Source organism: Podarcis erhardii, assembly GCF_964252035.2.
Source record: "Podarcis erhardii genome assembly, chromosome: 1".
In the NCBI taxonomy this organism is placed as follows: domain Eukaryota; kingdom Metazoa; phylum Chordata; class Lepidosauria; order Squamata; family Lacertidae; genus Podarcis; species Podarcis erhardii.
Genome location: NC_138497.1, coordinates 55,508,801 through 55,527,985, shown reverse-complemented (window position 1 = coordinate 55,527,985; position 19,185 = coordinate 55,508,801). Strand labels below are relative to the sequence as shown.

The following is a 19,185-nucleotide window of genomic DNA, read 5'->3' as shown; positions in this document are numbered from 1 at the left end:
TTTGTTTGCAGACCCATCCAAAGAAAGCACATCTCTCAAGGTAAATAATTTCTTGAATCACAAATGGATTTTGCTGGGGTAATCTTAGGGGATTGGTAATAGGATTTGGAGCCTTTCACTTCTAGGATGATCTTGCCAGTGGCACAGGTGAGCAGTCATCAAAAGTAATTTCTGGCTGATAGCTGCCTGGTGGGCAATTCAAAAGGAACTGGCAGGGCTCTGGTAGGCTGTGAGGCACAACAGGGACAACCATATAAAAAGACGACTGCAGCAGTACCCTCACAACCACTTTTGAATCAATGAAGAATTGAGTGCTCAGAGTGCAATAATGATGAGTAGTTTGCTTAAGTACTTTTCAGATGTTACAGGATGGAGAGGTTTGCCTGGTTGCAAGTCCCTTTGCTTTTCCTTGGGCCAGCTAAAGCGACTAACAAATTTAATAAATAATTAAATAATAGCAATAACCATGAGCCCAGAGGCCAAACACAGCCCATTGTGCATCTCTGTTTGACCCTTGGGACTCCTCCCAGGCCATACCCTCACAGACATCCTTTCCCCAGATGACACACTGAGTATCCCTGCTTTGCACTCTCCTTCAGGGCTTTTACCTGGCTTGAAGTATCTATGAATTCTGATAATGCTTCTTGTTTGCCTGGATGAAGGATAGAGGGGAGATACGAGTACTAGTTTGCTAAAGAAATCACATTGATTGCTCTGCCCATTTTTGTGTCTGGCCCCATCCACTTCTGGCATCTGGCTCCTGGCAGGTTGTCCAGAAGTGAATGCTGAAAAGTCTTCTGTTACCTTTTTGTGTCGGCTTAAAACAAACATATATGAGAGCGAGCTGCTGCAGAGAACTGTTAGGAAACCCCTATTCCCCTCAGAGTTAACAGTTCCCAGAGTTCCCTGTGAAGAGGGATTGATTGTTAACCTCAGTCTGGGAATTAGCCCTGAGAGATGAATAGGATGTTCCTGACAACTCTCAGCACCCTTTACAAACTACAGTACACAGAATTCTTTGGGGAAGCCTCGGCTGTTTAAAGTGCTATCAGTGCATGAAGCAAATGTGGCCCATGTAAGAACACAAAATAGCCTGCTGCCTCCGGCCACTGGCCATATAATCCAGCCTGGGATGTGGGTGGTGCTGTGGTCTAAACTACTGAGCCTCTTGGGCTTGCTGATCAGAAGGTCAACGGTTCAAATCCCTGCAACAGAGTGAGATCCAGTTGCTCTGTCCCAGCACCTGCCAACCTAGCAGTTTGAAAGCATGACAGTGCAAGTAGATAAATAGGTACTGCTGTGGCAGGAAGGTAGACAGCACTTCCATGCACTCTGGTTTCCATCACGGTGTTCCATTGTGCCAGAAGCGGTTTAGTTATGCTGGTCACATGACCCGGAAAGCTGTCTGCAGACAAATGCTAGCTTCCTCGGCCTGAAAGCGAGATGAGTGCCAACCCCATAGTCACCTTTGACTGGACTTAACCATCCAGGGGTCCTTTACCTTACCTAATCCAGCATCCTGTTCTCACAGTGCCAACTATGTGCCAAGGGGAAGCCCGCAATAAGAACCTGGGTGCAGCAGTATTCTTGCCCCTTGTGATTCCCAGCACCTGGCATTCAGAGGCATGCTGTCTCCTACAATGGAGGTAGAATATAGCTATCATAGCAATTTGAAAATGTTGTACATTTGTGTGAAAATTATTATCTGAAGAAAGGAAAGAAAGAAGCAGCAACTGACTCCATACTGTTAATATAAGATTATTGCCTGTCTGGGTAGAAACACTATATACTTACAAGAGTGTTAACATGCCTTTGAAAGGGTTTTTGTTCAAAAGGTAAACCACAAAATACTGATGAAAGTTGAATGGAAATGAATCATCTTGCTTAACCCTTTGATTATTGGCATTTGAGAATCTGCCAACAAGGCAATTGCATACCAATAGCAGAATTAAAGAGCCCAATTAGGAAGTGTGTTGTGTAAATAAAATCCCACGGGAAATCAGAACAGTATTAGTAGCTGCTCTGTTGGCAACTCCCACAGTAGTTTTCCCCCCTTGCAGTTCACTTTATTTTTTATTCAAGACCAGATTATTACAGAGTAACTTCTGCATTTATTTATTTCAAAGTAATATTTGCAGAAGTTTCTGAATGAATCTGTGATATGAATGCCCCAAACAACAACAATGTCTCTTTTCAAAAACAAACTTTCTGAAGCAAAAACAATGGCGAGATCAGAACACGTCACTTTGAGAATACCATCCTGAGTCTCCAAATGAAAGGTAATTGTACTTTTTAAAGCAATTGCAGATTGGCCTGAAGCCTGGGCACAGCAAGAATTTCTGTGAATGTTGCTTAATATTATAGATAGAATGACTGGCACTCAGGTATTCTTAACAGACAAATCACATTCCTTTGTAGGATTATGTAGAGGTGATATTTTTCAAGCAGCATCATTGTTCCTAGAGCCAGTGTGGTGTAGTGCTTAAGAGTGGTAGAGTCGTAATCTGGGGAACCGGGTTCGTTTCCCCGCTCCTCCATATGCAGCTGCAGGGTGACCTTGGGCTAGTCACACTTCTCTGAAGTCTCTCAGCCCCACTCACCTCACAGAGTGTTTGTTGTGGTGGAGGAAGAGAAAGGAGAATGTTAGCCGCTTTGAGACTCCTTAAGGGTAGTGATAAAGCGGGATATCAAATCCAAACTCCTCCTTTTCTGATCTGCATGTGACCTGGCTTCATATTGTCGTCTGGGCACAATTCAAGATGCTTGCTTTAATTAATTAAACCCCAAACACAACCAAGAAATTGGAACCACTATTATATCCCAGTGTGACTGACAAGCATTAAGTAGTGATAAGAGAGGATGGAACTACAGTACATATGAAGTGTGGCGTGACCCTTCAAATACAATACCCTTTAAAGGCGTCAGAGAGAAAATCCCAGCAGGAATGTGCCTGATGGGTTCTGTTCCTTCATGTATCTGTAAAAACTTATAAAAGGTGCGGGGGACATGTGACAGAAGGAGAAGGTGAAAGACCTATTGTGCAAGCAGTAGTCTTCCACTGACAAGGCTGTTAGGTGAAACCAGCCCCCTAATTTTGGCAAGGTCCCCAGTCACATGGGGACATAGAGTCTTCCATAATTTATGCCATATATGTGTATGGGCTGCGCTTGCATAGAGCACAAGTAAGCACACTCCCATCTCTAGACATGTTTAATTCTTCCATATTGCTGTGGATCATCAGGCATGCAGTATTAGTATCTGCTCATATGATGCTTAAATTCCTATACAAGCTCCCTGCCTGCTACCAAATCCAGAACAAGCAACTTGTCCTTCAGCATTCTTCATGGCTCCCACAGCCATGTCTTCCACTCTTATATCCCTATAAATCCCCATCCATCCTTTTCACACCTCCAGTACCACTACCCTCCACCAGAGTGCATCTTCTTTTTAACAACAGGAGCAATGGAAGCTTTGCCCATCTAGATCAGTATTGTCCACACTGATTGGGAGAGATTCTCAGCATTTCAGAGAGGAGACATTTCCAGCCCTTTCTGTAAACACCAGGGATTGAACCAGAGACCTTCTGCATGCAAAGCAGATGTTCTACCACTAACCAATGGTCCTTCCCCCAAATGTTATACATGACAATAAGGTGCACAAAGATGGATTCTTGGTGCATTTCCTGCAGATATAGGAATCCCTTCCTTCAGAGGCCTAAAATCCAAGCAGGTCTTCATAGTATGCATTTATTCCACCCTCAGCCCTCCTTTTTAATGCATGCAAACATTCTGAATATATTTACGCTCTCCAAGGTTGCTTGATTCAGTGAACTTACACTGCAGCTTGTCCTTGTTTAGCATCTACCCACTCGTTCCTTGAGCTGTGTATTATGAATGTCTCACCCATCAATGAGAAATACACGAAAAATCCTGCCATTGTAAGCCAGGAATGCCCTTATTAGGATGTTGGCTTTGTGTGGGGAAACCCAAAGTTCAGTTCCTCACTCAATGGCAAAACACATTGGTGTTTTTCTAGGCCAAACCAACATCACAGACCAGATGCAGGGCCAAATATTACCCTGACACCCTTGTAAAAAGGGCAAGATATCAATTTAATAAATACATACAGAAGAATAAGCTATGGCTATGTTAGCTATTAGCCCATTCTCCAGAAGGGTAAAGCAGTCTCACCACACAGCATAGGGCAAGACATGTACCGTATTTTTCACTCTATAGGACACACTTTCCCCCCTCCAAATATTAAGGGGTCAGCGGTTCGAATCCCCGTGATGGGGTGAGCTCCTGTTGCTCAGTCCCTGCTCCTGCCAACCTAGCAGTTTGAAAGCACGTCAAAGTGCAAGTAGATAACTACCATATTTTTCGCTCTATAAGATGCACTTTTCGCCTCCTAAAAAGTAAGGGAAAGTGTGTGTGTGCATCTTATGGAGCGAATGCAGTCTGCACAGCTATTGCTGAAGCCAGAAGAGCAAGAGGGATCGGTGCGCAGCAATCTCTCTTGCTCTCCTGGCTTCAGGGATAGCCACACAAAGCCTCTTGAGCGCAGCGGGAGTGCTCCTGCCTCTTCGCTCAAGAGGCTTTGCGTTGCTTTCTTGTTTCTTGTTTTCCTCCTCTAAAAACTAGGTGCGTCTTATGGTCGGGTGCGTCTTATAGAGCGAAAAATACGGTAGGTACTGCTCCAGCGGGAAGGTAAACGGCGTTTCCGTGCACTGCTCTGGTTCGTGGCTTAGTCATGCTTAGTCATGCTGACCACATGACCCAGAAGCTGTACGCTGGCTCCCTCGGCCAATAAAGCGAGATGAGCGCCGCAACCCCAGAGTCGGCCACCACTGGACCTAATGGTCAGGGGTCCCTTTACCTTTACCTTTAGACCTACACTAGGATGAAAAGGTAGCTGGGTGAGTGCTGCAAAATCAAAAAAAGAGTGGGTCAGGACAGAGTGGACTTATGCAGCCTTGTAGGCTCTGACCCTGCCCAGTGCCAGTGTGGCATACATTTGCATTCTAGTGCCAAGTGTACCACACCCAGTTCCTTCCAGATTCGTCCTGACTTGAACCCCACCCAAACCCTCCTGAGATGGGCAGGCAGACCGGCTATGCTGTTACTTTCTCATTATGCAAATCTCTCTGTCTTTCTCACTCTTTTTGTGCCTAATTAAGTCTTTCCTTGTATGTCAGCCTAAAGCAAGATAATCTCTACTTTATAAAGATTAACCCCATTTATACCAATTAACACATGGTAAAGAAGGCTTTTAATGTTTTACACCAACAGAGAAAGGAGAATGCTGTGGAGCAGGATTAGAGTGGATCACCTATTTCTTTAGTTTGAAACGTCTTATTAAATAATATATTATATCTGCCAAATCTTTTGTACTTTGGAAATTGCAAGTGTTTAAAGCTGCAGAATCTATTGCAAGGGAGTTAAAGAGAGGAGAACACATAGTCACAGCTGCTATTCAGGAGTGGGAAGATGTAGGAGGGATTGCACTAAAACGTGATGACTGCAGTTCAGCATTCAGGATTCTGGGTTAATGGGGTGCCGCTACTCCATTTTGAAAGATGTATGCGAACTAATATTTCTTAGTGATTTTTACCAAGGTAGAAAGGGTAAGACTCATCCCAATGTGTGATATTACACAAATTTAGATAGCTAGACTCAGGTGTTGAGAATATTTCCAATAGTTGTTACACAACTGTGGAACTTCCTTTCCTTGCAAGATACCTAACATATAATGGCCTTAAATGGTCAAGAATCAGCCAGTAGTTAAGCAACGATGCGGCTATGTGAGGAAATGATTATGATCATATGTTTGGAACCAGAGCGGGATAGCTGATTTTAAGAAATTAAATTAAATTAAATTGGTTTGGTTTGTAATAATTTGTAAAATTAATAAAAATAATTTGGAAAAATAATCAGCCAGTAGTTGTGAGCATGTGTGTGGGAATGGGGCTCAGTGTGAGCAATTGTCATAGTTTTACATGTTCTTCAACTCCTGGTGAGCCACATATGGAACTGGGGCACATAGAAATCTACAGTGTTTTATATTGCCAAAATACCACGTATCAACAATCCTGAGATTTGCCAAACATGTTTTATTTTGAGCATCTCAAGTACATTTTAACAAAATACATATTTACTTATGGGTAGATATGGGCGAATGCATGCAGCATCCAGCCTTATAACAGAACGCTCACTTCAGTAGTGTTCATCTCTTCTGAATGTGATTCCATGCAATGGTTGGGAAGCTGTATCTGCTGGTCCCAGTTCCATCTGTGTCTCAACATGAACCGTTGTTTTTTTAACAGACTTTGTAGTGTGATAAAAATAAAACTAGCCTTAGGCTGCAGCTTTCTAAGAGGAAAGGGTTTCTGGACTAAATCTTGCTTAGAATTTGTGAGCTGCAAGGTCTAACTGTGTGTGTGTGTGTGTGTGTGTGTGTGTGTACTCTTGTGTACACATATTGTGTACTCTTGTGTACTCTTTTGTCACTTGCTGTGGTGCCAATGAGATATATCTATATCATCTCTATCATCTCTATCATCTCTATCTCTATCTCTATCTCTATCTCTATCTCTATCTCTATCTCTATCTCTATCTCTATCTCTATCTCTATCATCTCTATCTACTATATCTATCACTGGCACCACAGCAAGTGACAAAAGAGTACACAAGGTTGTTGTACTTCAATGCAATTATGAATAAAGAGGTTATCTGAGTGTCAAGCTCTGGAGAGAGAAATGTTTAAAAAAAAAAAGTACCAAGGTGGCTGAAGTTAGTGGCAAAGTGACCAACTCAATCTAATGGGAACTGGGCAGCTAATTGTTCTTTCTCATTCCTTTGAAAAGCGCTGTGTTCTGGCAGGAACCTCAAGGTCTTAAACCTCTTGGATGGAAAATGAGCTTGACTGTGTTAGTACCTGGCAGCATATTGACCGTTATTAATCAGCAGCATTAGTAATGAAGATGCTACTTCATTATGTTGACAAATTTTCAGTGCTGCATTAGAAACGCAAAGGGCTAAAAGCGTAATCCAATCCATGCAGATGTTGGGAGGTGAGAGGTGAGGGGCTATGGGTATAGTCCTCTCTCAGGACTGTGGTGCTTTTTAAATGTTACATTAGCAACTATGGGATGTGTTTTCTCTGGGGTTTCGTCCCACATAATTACTGCACTGCTGAAAAATCAACAACCTCATGTAGTCTTTAAACACTACAGAATATAGATGGAAAAGCACATTCACTCCTTTAATGTTTAAGGGGCACCTCAGTATGTGGAAGCACTTGTGCCTGAAAGCACTCTTGAGTCAAAGTCTCTGTCCTGACACGGGAATACTGTCTAGTGAACAAGTCACATCAAATATCCCTGTATTTGGAATTTCACCACCACCTCTGCTCCTGAATGCTCTGAAACATAGGAAGTTGACTTAGACTGAGCCAGACCCCTTGGTTCCTCTAGCTCAGGAGTGTCTACATTGACTAGCAATGGTTCTCTAGGCTTTCAGACAGGGCACATAACTAGCTCTACCAGGAGATGTCAGGAACAAAACCTTCTGCATGCAAATCAGATGCTTTACCAATGAGCAATGTGACCCCTTCTTTGTCTGTGGCCACTTGTATAGGAGGAGTCACAAGTATTTTCAAAAATATTGATACACTTCAGCTTTAATTGTTTTCCCAATAGTGCACAATACTTTAGCTTTATGAAGGTAATGTTCATTGAAAAACAAAACTAGAGAGAAAAGCTATGTGCCTGGATGATGATTTTCACCAAGTGCCTCTTCTTAGACTTTTCACTCTTGAAAAAGCTCAGTGTCAGTGTCATCTGAACCAGTGAGAAGTTTTCCTGAAAAAGGCATCTCATGGATGGTTTAAACATGCATGTTAGTTACTTGGCCTCACATCAGGATATTGACCTGCATATGTGAATGAACATCACAGGTCATCATGGAACATTACCTCACAATTCCTCCAACACTATGAAATTTGTTCACTCATGCAGGTGTCTGACATTCACATTTGAACCATCTTTTAGTTCATGTTCTGCTCCATAGTTATCTCTGTCACCAGGAAGAAGCAATGGCTCAAACAAGAGAATGAGAAGCAGGTTTACGATTTCCCAAATGCTGGATTGAGTTTGTGGTGGATAGGAATAAGAGTTTTAGGTCAGCAATGCAGGGACAGGAGCCTCAGGACCATGGACAGCAATCCTGCTACTGAGTGAAGAAGCTGCCTTATAGCAGGTTTGTTGCAACTGCTAGAATTTTATAGTGTGGCCTAGATTTATCAAGACCAAACCCCTGCCTGAATGCTACAAAATGCCAGTTAAAATGCTATGCCCTTTTGGGGAGCAGTTTGCTCCTTCTAAATGGCAGCTGTGGAAGCATTGTAAGACTTCACTGACCACCAGAGAAGTTGGTATCATCCATTCCTCAGGTTAGAGGTGCACCCTCAGGTTCAGGCTAATTGTACTTGTGCTTGCGGGTCTACTCATGATGGTTGTGGGTCCATCTCTTCCTTTGAACTACTGATATACATAAGCAAAAGTTTGTGCAATTATTTTTCTTCTTCTAAGATGAGTAGTTTCTACATGGAGTGATAATAACAGTAGGATATTGGGAGGATATTACCAAAACCTTTCTCTTCTCTCCTCTTCCTGGAAATGTAGTCTGTGTGTAGATCCTTGTTGTGCCACTTCCAAAAATAACTGGTATCACACAAGTATCAGCAGTCAAATATGCAAACAACTCACACATGAATAAAAAAAGGATACAGTCACCTGTTGGTTGTTGGCACATTCTACCTCTTGCATGGACAGTTTTATTATGGGTGGGATGGCAAGTATGTATTGTGTGATGTGAGCCAAATTTCCACTCCCCCTTTTTTTCTCTTTCTCTGTCTCTCAGGTTATACCAGAGCCCTTGTTTACCATCTATAGAAAAAAGAACAAAAAACCTGGTTATTGAAAGTATCTGGTTACCCTTTCAGTTTTCTGCTTAGACTGGTTGAGTTCTAGTTCAGGTTGAAAGTAAATACAGTGGTGCCTCGCAAGACGAAATTAATTCGTTCCGCAAGTCTCTTCGTCTTGCGAGTTTTTCGTCTTGCGATGCACGGTTTTCCATAGGAATGCATTGAAAATCAATTAATGTGTTCCTGTGGAAACCGCCTTCCCCCGACCTCTTCTGGCGGCATTTTAAAATCGCCCGGGACAGCGAAGGACTTCTCCGCTGTCCGGGCGATTTAAAAGCCCCTGGGAAGGCAAGCAGGGGGGACGAAGCCTGGGCGCTCCTTGCGGAGAGTTGCCAGCGCGCCCAGGCTTCGCGGCCCCACCGCCCGGCTTCGGGACATCGTTCCGATGCCAGGCGGCGGGGGGAGGCTTTCTCGCCCCGCCGCCCGGCATCGGGACGATGCCCCGAAGCCGAGCGGCGGGGGGAGGCTTTCCCGCCCCGAAGCCGGGCGGCGGGGGGAGGCGTTCCCGCCCCGCCGCTCGGCTTCGGGACATCGTTCCGATGCCAGGCGGGGGGAGACTTTCCCGCCCCGCCGCTCGGCTTCGGGACATCGTTCCGATGCCGGGCGGCGGGGGGAGACTTTCCCGCCCCGCCGCTCGGCTTCGGGACATCGTTCCGATGCCGGGCGGCGGGGGGAGACTTTCCCGCCTCGCCGCCCAGCATCGGGGCATCGTTCCGATGCCGGGCGGCGGGGGGAGACTTTCCCGCCCTGCCGCCCGGCTTCGGGACATCGTTCCGATGCCGGGCGGCGGGGGGAGACTTTCCCGCCTCGCCGCCCGGCATCGGGGCATCGTTCCGATGCCGGGCGGCGGGGGGAGACTTTCCCGCCCCGCCGCCCGGCTTCGGGACATCGTTCCGATGCCGGGCGGCGGGGGGAGGCGTTCCCGCCTCGCCGCCCGGCATCGGGGCATCCTTCCGAAGCCCGGCGGCGGGAGGAGGTGTCCCCGCCCCGCCGCCAGGCTTCGGAGGAGGTCCGAGGACAGCGGGGAAGACGAGCTGCGCTTCCCCGCTGTCCCGGAGATTTCCCTATGGGCTGTCGTCTTGCGAAGCAAGCCCATAGGGAAATTCGTCTTGCGAAGCGCCTCCAAAACGGAAAACCCTTTCGTCTAGCGGGTTTTCCGTCTTGCGAGGCGTTCGTCTTGCGGGGCACCACTGTATAAGATGCTAGGTTTTGGTCCTGTCTGGGTTTCAGTTCAGATCCTATTTGAGATGGTGCTTAAGGATACATTGACACCAGCTTGCAGAGAGGAGACCAAAGCAGAGTCTTGGATGAATAAGACTTTGTTAAAGGGATTTGAATGAGGACAAGGAAGTGGTCTGATGGACAGGGGGAACCTATCTCAGACAAAATGGCTCAGAAGCAGGAGCAAGAGAAGGAGATCAAAGGCCATACAGAATGCAAGATTGCCCAGAATAGGGGACTCAGAGAACCAATGTTAGTGGAGACAGAAAAGGAAGCAGATGAGAACAGAGAGCTTCAAAGATCATGAAAAGTAAATCTTAAAAACAAAAGTGAAACCAGCTTATTCACCTAAACGTGCTGTACTCTTCAATATCAGCAGAGGGGTAGAAAAACAGTCTTTCCCCTCCATCCTTTGAAGTTACTGAGCCATAGAGCTCTGATCAACAGCTGCTACTAGCTGTCCACAGAATGCCTGCCATTGTTCCATTTCAATAACAGTACGAGTACTCATATCACAGAGAGGCATAGAACTCATCTCTCAATAAGAGCCTTGAAGGCCCCAGGGCAGTGTTGCTTTCATAAAAGGAATAGATTTGATTTACTCTGCTATTTTTAACAGAATTGAAAAGGAGTGGAGGGAGAGTGTCTCATCACTGTATCAGTCCTGACATGCTGACACCCCAAGCTTCATTCGATGAACAGCCCTCAGTCAGCTGGCGTATGTCAAGAAAGCATGCAGAGTGGGGACATTTACCTTCCACTCCCATCTATTTTGCCTAAACTAATATCATAGTTGTTGACACATCCTTATTGATTCAGACCCAGCTTGGTCTATGACAAGCTTCCTGTTGGTTGCCTGGTAACCAAAACAATCTTGCAAAGGTAGCCAGGAGCTGACATTCCAATTCCAAGATGTAACTTTTAAACTTTTGTTAAATTAAGCATTTGATTGCTTTTGGGCAAACCACACTACTGGAATGTGTTTGTGGGGTATGTGTGTATTTGTGCATATTTATTTTTAATGACTGGAAGAACGAAATATATAATTCCCTTATAGGTACAGAACAATGCACACAACTAGAGAAAGAGCATTTATGCCTATTTGTGCAATATTTCTTAGGTAGAATTAATCTAATTTATCTCCACTAGCTCCCTCCCATAATTCCCCTGTGATTTTTGAGTTCAGTGAATGATCCAAGTGTCACATTGCATAAGGGGGCCTCTTGTGTTATAATGGCTAGGGAAATAGCTATGAGGTTTCTTCTTAAAGTTTGTGTTGGGGGTTAGAAGTTCATTTGCCTACACTTGTAGTATTGTTCATATGAAGGACATACATTTGTCAACTGCACGAGGGGAATGTGTGGTCATTTTGGTACTTCCTACCCACCTCAACTTACCAGTAGTGGAGAAAGCTGGGAAAATGTTTTGAAGCCAAGGGTCCCAGTCCTCTCTAGGCAACCTCCCCAGATAAAAGAATGGATGAAAAGACAATCAATGGCTACTAGCTATGATAGCTATGCTTTACTTCAACCGTCAGAAGCAGCATGCCTCTGAATGCCAGTTGCTGTGGAATCACAGCATTCAGGGCCTGTTTTTACCCTTCCCATAGGCATTTGACTAGCTACTCTGAGAACAGGATGTTGGACTAGATGAGCCACTGGTCTGATACAGCAGGCTCTTCTTATGTTCTTGTCCCTGGTCTATGCTCACAAGCTCATAGCGCTTGCAGAACATACAGAAGTAAGGGTGAGGGCTGCCTCTGCTACTGTGATTCCTCTTTCCCCCTCCTTCATCCAGTCAGTCAGTGAATATAAGAAGGGGACCTGTCTGGAATACTCTCCGGTGAGCAGCAACAATTCCGTTGATGAAATGAGTAGTTCTCTATGAATAGGAAACCCAGAACCTGGTTTAATTACCAGTCATACAGAATTTACCTGGAATAGGCAGAGCAAGAGAGACCTGTAAGAAAATGTTGCAGTGTGCTATGCTCCTGACTGGGGCACCAGCCATACTGGCTTCCATGATGCTCCATTCTATCCCCCCCCACACACTATTTTCTGTTTTCCTTTCCCTACAACAGTCAGCTAGCATTTTGTCATGACTAAGCATGCACATTCTATATTGGGCTTGTGTGTGTGCATGTGTGTGTTTGTACTTCAGCAAAATCTGAGGTTTTCCCAAGCCTGCTTCTACGCCCTCTTCTGTGTAGACGGTGCCATTCTGCTTTTCTAGGAATCAGCACTCAGACAATCAGTTCCCAAAAAGTATTTAGGGTTAGCTTGAGAATAACATCTACTCGCAAAAGAACAGAATGTACTGAACCTGACTATTGATGTGACGAGACAGGATTGAATAGTAGGTTGCTCGAAAGTGGTTAAGCCTTGAGCCTAATGAAAGTTGCTTGCCTTGGAAGTTACACTCTTTGTGCCCGATGTGGTACCAATACAAACTCTATTTGTAAAAGGCAGACTTTTTTCAAACCACCAAAAGTTTCCAGAGGTATTTCTTCCAAAGGAAATCAACCCTGTAAATCAGGGGTCAGCAAAAATGTTTAGCCGCGGGCCAGTCTACTGTCCCTCAGACCTTGTGGCAGGCTGCAGAAGTGGCATCGGGGGGGGGGGGCTGGAAGAAGAGGCAAGGGGGGCAAGTAGTCCTCCTTCTCACCCCCCAGCCCCAGCCCCAGCTGCTGTGCTTACCTTCCCACTACCACCACTGCTGCTGCTGCTTCTCGTGGGTAGGCAGAGCAAGCTTGTCCGCTCCACTCTCTGGCCCACAGGAGCACCAGGGAAGCGGTGGCAGAGGGAAGATGAGTGGCGCAAAAGGGCTGGCTCCAGAGAGGGGCTTCTTAAAATGATGCTCAGCCAGCCCCCTTCCTCCTCTAGGCAGGGCGGGGAGAAGCTAGGAGGAGGGAGGGAGAAGGCGCCGCTGCAGTGTCTGTGAGGGGGGGGGGAATGGAATGGTGCAAGGGGGGAAATGGCACAGCCCGAATGAACAGAATCCCCATGCCGATCCAAACACAGTCCGTGGGCTAGATCCTGAAGGCAATTGGGCTAGGTCTGGCCCGCAGACCTTAGTTTGCTGACCCCTGCTATAAATGTTCTATGTATATGATTTTGTTGTTGTTGTTGTTGCTGCTGCTTTTCACAATAACATTTCAGGGTGGGTTAACATGATAGAATATAAAATTATAAAATCAGATAAAATTTTTCCATTTCTACAGCTGGTTCCAAATGGGACAGAACAGTATAAATTCAGCAAAAGAGGTGGGTACCATAAAACAAAATATCTTGCCTGTCAAAGGCCAAGGTAAAATGGTGCGCTTTCCAGCATATGGCAAAATCTGTGCAGTGAAGAGATTTCCACTGTTCAGGAAAGGAAGAGCCAGACAAACTCGTGGGTGGTATTCAACTTAAAAAAATATGAGAGAGGGAGGATCCACCCCTGTGTGTATCCTGAACTGCCCCCCAAATCTGTTCCAAAGGGTTGGGGGAAAAACAGAACAGATTTCAGGCACATTGGAGGTGGGGGTGGGAGTTGTGCATGTGGAAACTGAGGGACAATCATATGAAGAATCCATTCATTATCACTTGCTACTGTGGCAAAACAAGGTACTAATGGATAGCTATGTAGTTAATTTGCTCTAATGCTACTGGTCACAGAGACTGTCACACTATGGACCAAATGCTGTTGTTTCTTCTAGACTGGCATAATGAAATTTGCGGCAATGGGGAACTGAAGCTAACACAGGGCTTTCCCCAGTTTTTACTCTTGTCATCATGTTTTGAAGGCACCTCCACTGCAAATCCTCTTTTAAAGGATACTCTCATGTTTCCTTTGCACCCACTGGTCTTTATTCCAAGTGCATAGACTGTATATTTATATTTAGTACCAGTTCTTAGAAAGTGACAAAAGGTTAAGTGCAGATAAGAACGTATGGCACTGTTTGCTTAAAACAAACATCATCCATATGTATCACACTGGTCCATGCAGTGTTCTGTTCAAGTTTACTTTCCCAGGCATAATGATTAGGTCTAAGTTAAATGGCATCTTTGCAGGGACTAACACATTATGCTGCTAATAATATTAATCCATAGCACTCTGGAAGAATTAAGTATTGTTATTATCGTCACTGCCTGAATTTGCGAATTGTGTGTTTATTCACTAAAGAGACTAAGCATATTACCACCAGTTAACACAACATTCCACAGTCTTTCCATCAGACTGTTCTTCTACCTTATTTCAAGGGAGGTGACTCAGACATTTAAAATAGCAAGATGTGGGAGGTAGAAAGTTTTGCACCTCAGAGCTCATGGTAACTGTGGCCCAGACTCAACTACTGGTAACCAAGTGCACTAGCAGAAGTCAGTGCAAGGATTCCCACTAGTGCAGCAGGATCCCCCCTCCCTGTGCACCCCCTCCTCGCCCCCAGACCTGCTCTTTAGGGTCAAGCAAACCCATATACCAGTGTGTGGGAGGAGGAAAGGGAAGGTTGTTCCACCAGGCAAACAGAAATGCTTGCACTGACAGAATGATCAAATTAGTGCTGTGACAAAAGACCTATGAGACACCACTAGAAACACAGCTTATATCACAAATCTCAAAATGTGGGTCCACCTCACTGTCTTTAGAACTATCAATGCTAATGTGAGGCCTTTGGTAATGGAGGACTTGGTGAAAGAGAGGCTTGCACAAATAGTAACCAGCTGAGGCTAATAGCAAGACCATGAAGAGCCAACAAATAATGACTGCTTTTTCAGAGCCCTTTGTTGCCCTCTGCTTTTATCCCTTAGACACATACCAAGATGCTCAAATCCACTGTTGTTATTGGGCTGCAAGGACAAGGCAAACACAAATAAGCAGTGGTGAGAGGAGGAGGAGGAGGAGGAGAAGACGAGTTTGGATTTGATATCCCACTTTATCACCACCCGAAGGAGTCTAAAGTGGCTAACATTCTCCTTACCCTTCCTCCCCTACAACAAACACTCTGTGAGGTGAGTGGGGCTGAGAGACTTCAGAGAAGTATGACTAGCCCAAGGCTATCCAGCAGCTGCATGTGGAGGAGCAGAGACGCGAACCCGGTTCACCAGATTACGAGTCTACCGCTCTTAACCACTACACCACACAGGCACATCAGGGAATAAATCAAAGTTATACGTCAGGGTTAGGATACATTTCTGTATCTTTTCCACTGCATGCCTTTCCTCCAAAGTTCTGGCACAACTGGTGGCAGGGCTCCAACAATGGAATGGCTAAAGGGCAGATGTTCCAGAAAGTGATTGGGATCCAAAGGATCCTAAGCACACCATGTACCCCAAACCAGGGGGAAATCTAGGCATGCTTCTCTATGTTGTCTAAACCTGCTCTTCCCCTTTCTCTAACATTGCTTCCAAAGGGAAGGAAAACATCAAAAAATAACAACAGGGAAACAAAAGAGGAATGGAGCCTTGTTCTTCTACCCTGCCAGCCTGATAGGATAAGGTGGTCAAATTTCCTTCATATTTCTACCACTTCCTTAGGATTTCAAGATAGTCAGGGTTAGGATAAACTGTGGATAAATGGCTCCAACCCACTATATATGTGGTGTGTGTGTGTGTGTGTGTGTGTGTGTGTGTGTGTGTGTGTGGTATAATTTCTGTGACAACGCTGTGGATTCTTGATGATCACTGCATGTTGATTAATGCATTCCATGCACGGGGGAATTATCAGCAAGCATGGCTGTGCCTGGTGGATGGTGCTGGAATTTTGAAGGAATTTTGAAGGACAGTTGTCAATGTTACTATGGTGACTTGTTTCTGCTGTAAATTACTAGCTATTCTGTTTAGCTTCTGAAAGTGCATAGGAGGTCTACTGTTATGGCCATACAGTGCTGGCTGTGGGACTAGCCTGTTAATATGTTCAGTTTTAGGTGGGGGAAAATAGCAACAGCACACAAGTTGTTGACAATTTTCAGATATTTTCATGTCTGAACAAACAGGAAACAGGGTGGTTCTCTAAACACCTGCTTCCTTCAGGCATTACACATGTAAAGAAGGAAAGTATGCAAAGAAAGGCTGTAGCACATGTTTTGTTAGGTTTTTTATATTCTGATGGAAGCCACCCAGAGTAACTAGGGCAACCCAGTCAGATGGGTGGGGTGTAAGTAATTTATCATCATCATCATCATCATGTGTTTCACATCACCCACAACAATGCACAGCTTCTCCTATTCCCTCTCAACATTTGAGGAAGTGGAGTCTTTCTACACGGATCTCTCTGTAGATTTTCCCGGGTCCTGAAATTCTCTGTGATCAGGTTTGCAGGATATGGGAAAGCCTTACACATGTTAGAAGTCTATGCATTAAGGCCTCCTTGCTTCTGACATTCATTCTGACACATGGATGGCTTGATTCCATTTCCATTTAAAGGCATTTACACTTTCTGAAGTGAAATAAAAGCAGAGCTTTCCTTTGAAATTCACACATCTTTGAATTTTGTAGTGCTGCTCACCATCCCCTGTATTTGTACAAAAGTGCACATTAGTGTAAAATGTACACTAAAATGCATATGTTAGTGAACAATAACATTCAAAACTGTGTTGTATTAGGGGGAATCTTTTACAAAAATGTGTATATTCGGAGAAGTTTACCGTTGAATTGGAAATAATTTTTTTAGAGGGGGGAAATTCAAACTGATTTGAAAATGTGGGGAACTGACATTTGAGAAACTGAGACAAACCAAAACTGACAGTTTTGTCCATCCCTAGCCAGGAGTGGAATCAGAGGGGCAGGTCTCCACAGACCAAGTTTACAGGAAAGTTATATGTGGAGGGGGCTACCGTTGTCTAAACTACTGCTTGAGGAAGCCAAAAAAAATTGTTGGGTTTTTTTTTAGTCTTTTGAGATTTTTTTTTTTACAGCCTTCTGGCCTGTTCTGTTCTATCTGCCTTCTGTCTTACCTGTTCCCTGTTGGCCTTCTGGGAAAAGAGTAAGGCCAGTCTGTCACGGCAGCTAAAGGAGGCATGGTACAGTGGATCCTTCATTTTATCCAGCATTCTAAAATATTTTTGTTCAACTCATCCCTTATGGAGGGGAAATTGAATGCAGCTAACATTGAGCTTGCAGCAGGGCAACCTGGGAATAAGTTCCAAATGTTCCATATTACTAAGTGCTTAAATTTTTATTCATGGTCTTGGTCCACTGAACTAGTGGAGGTAATCAGAAAGAGACACGAGTCAGACCAAATATAATTAAAAAATTGAAATGATTTATTTAAATCAAAGCAAAAATATGATGAAAATATCAAAATTCTGCAATATCTAAAAGATAAGAATAAAAAGAATGTACAAATGAACTATAAGAGAGCATTTCATAAATGTAATATGATATTCAACTGGTAAATAAAAATAGGTAACCAAATAGATACTGATAACGCATACTATTTCTAAGCTCTAAATTGTATTCTCTTAAACTTAAACTAGTTCAAAGCTTACTAAATTCCCAGCCTTATAGCAGTTTATACTAATGATTAATTTTGTAGCTGGGGTAGGCAATATTGGTCCAAGGAATTGACTTCTGTGCCCAAAGTGGGGAAATGATTCCAAGATCTAGTGCATAGGCTCCAGACTGGTTCAAATGGGAAATAGGTTTAGGTATAAGTACAGTGGTACCTCGGGTTACATACGCTTCAGGTTACATATGCTTCAGGATACGGACTCCACTAACCCCAAAATAGTACCTCAGGTTAAGAACTTTGCTTCAGGATGAGAACAGAAATCATGCTCAAGTGGCGCAGCAGCAGCAGGAGGCCCCATTAGCTAAAGTGGTGCTTCAGGTTAAGAACAGTTTCAGGATAAGAACAGACCTCCAGAACAAATTAAATTCTTAACCTGAAGTACCACTGTAGAGGGAAAATTGTTTCAAGTTGGAATAGTGAAATAAGAGCCTCACAAGGGAATAAACAGAAAGTAAAATTAAGATTAAAAGTATCTGGGGAAAGTTAAAAGGCAGGATTCTACATCTGTTCAAAACTGTTCATGAGCCAGATATTCAGGTCCAAAAAGACTGGCTCAGTAAAAATGACTTTAGAAACTGAAGGAGGGACATGCTCAAAATTAGAAATCCTTTCTTCTCTCAGAGGGCAACCAAAAACCTTTTAGAAACATTAAGCATAGAAGAGAGCAGTCAGGAGCACACACCTGTAAAAACAGAGGTTTTCTTTCCTTTTTAATTAATTATTAGGATGGATTGACATATTCCCAAGCCTTATCAGCGTACAAAGACTCTCTTAAAGGTCATTCGGAGCTGTTAAGAAGTCTTGTTCCCTTTTCATTCTGGTACATGATCTCAGCTTCACTAAAGCATTGCCAAGCCTTCTGTTTCTCATGTTCCAGCAGGGTCCAGGCAGACAAGAGACGCTTTTGCCCTTAAAGCAGACATCCAGGCATTCTTAAATCATGAGCCAGAGTTTGTTCATTTTTTTTTTTTTTGTCCAGAGTTTGCTTCCATTTCTCATTGTAGTTCTCTGTGACGAACATCTTCGCCATATATGCCAATTCGCTGCCGCCACCCTCGGAATGAGCAGAGTAAAATCTTCCAGGAAAATTCATGATAAAGAATAGCATTGTTGTTGGCATTTGCCTGTCTCAAGAGAAAACAGAGTGCACCTCCGAGGGTGAAGCCAAACCGCTGTGTCATGAGCACCAAAGTGACCTCCCTGGGGAGCAAAACTGGGCAGTGTGTATGGAGGATAAGAGTTTTCCTTCTCCTAGATGGGCTATATTCCCAGGTTGATGGGCCCCATCTGCTCCTCACTTCCCTCAATAGCATATGCAGAAACTGCCTTCTCGAACTTTGGAACCGCAATTGATATTGTCCACTTAATCTGCCAGAGCCTGTCTCTGCCTGCAGGGGACATCCCTAACTAGTAGAGGGTATGAGACTCATCAGCTATCCTCACCTGGTTTAGCTGACTAGTCAAAGTGTTATGTACATCCTAGAACAATAA

General features: G+C 44.2%; 1 long non-coding RNA gene across 1 annotated transcript; it reads right to left on the bottom strand.

Moving 5' to 3' along the window:
• Positions 1–8,794: 8,794 nt before the first annotated feature.
• On the bottom strand, positions 8,795–11,039 carry LOC309327584. The gene is made up of 2 exons (XR_014150581.1): positions 10,552–11,039; positions 8,795–8,944 (listed from the first exon to the last, which is right to left on the bottom strand). It is a non-coding gene; the product is annotated as an uncharacterized lncRNA (long non-coding RNA).
• Between the last annotated feature and the right edge of the window lie 8,146 nt (positions 11,040–19,185).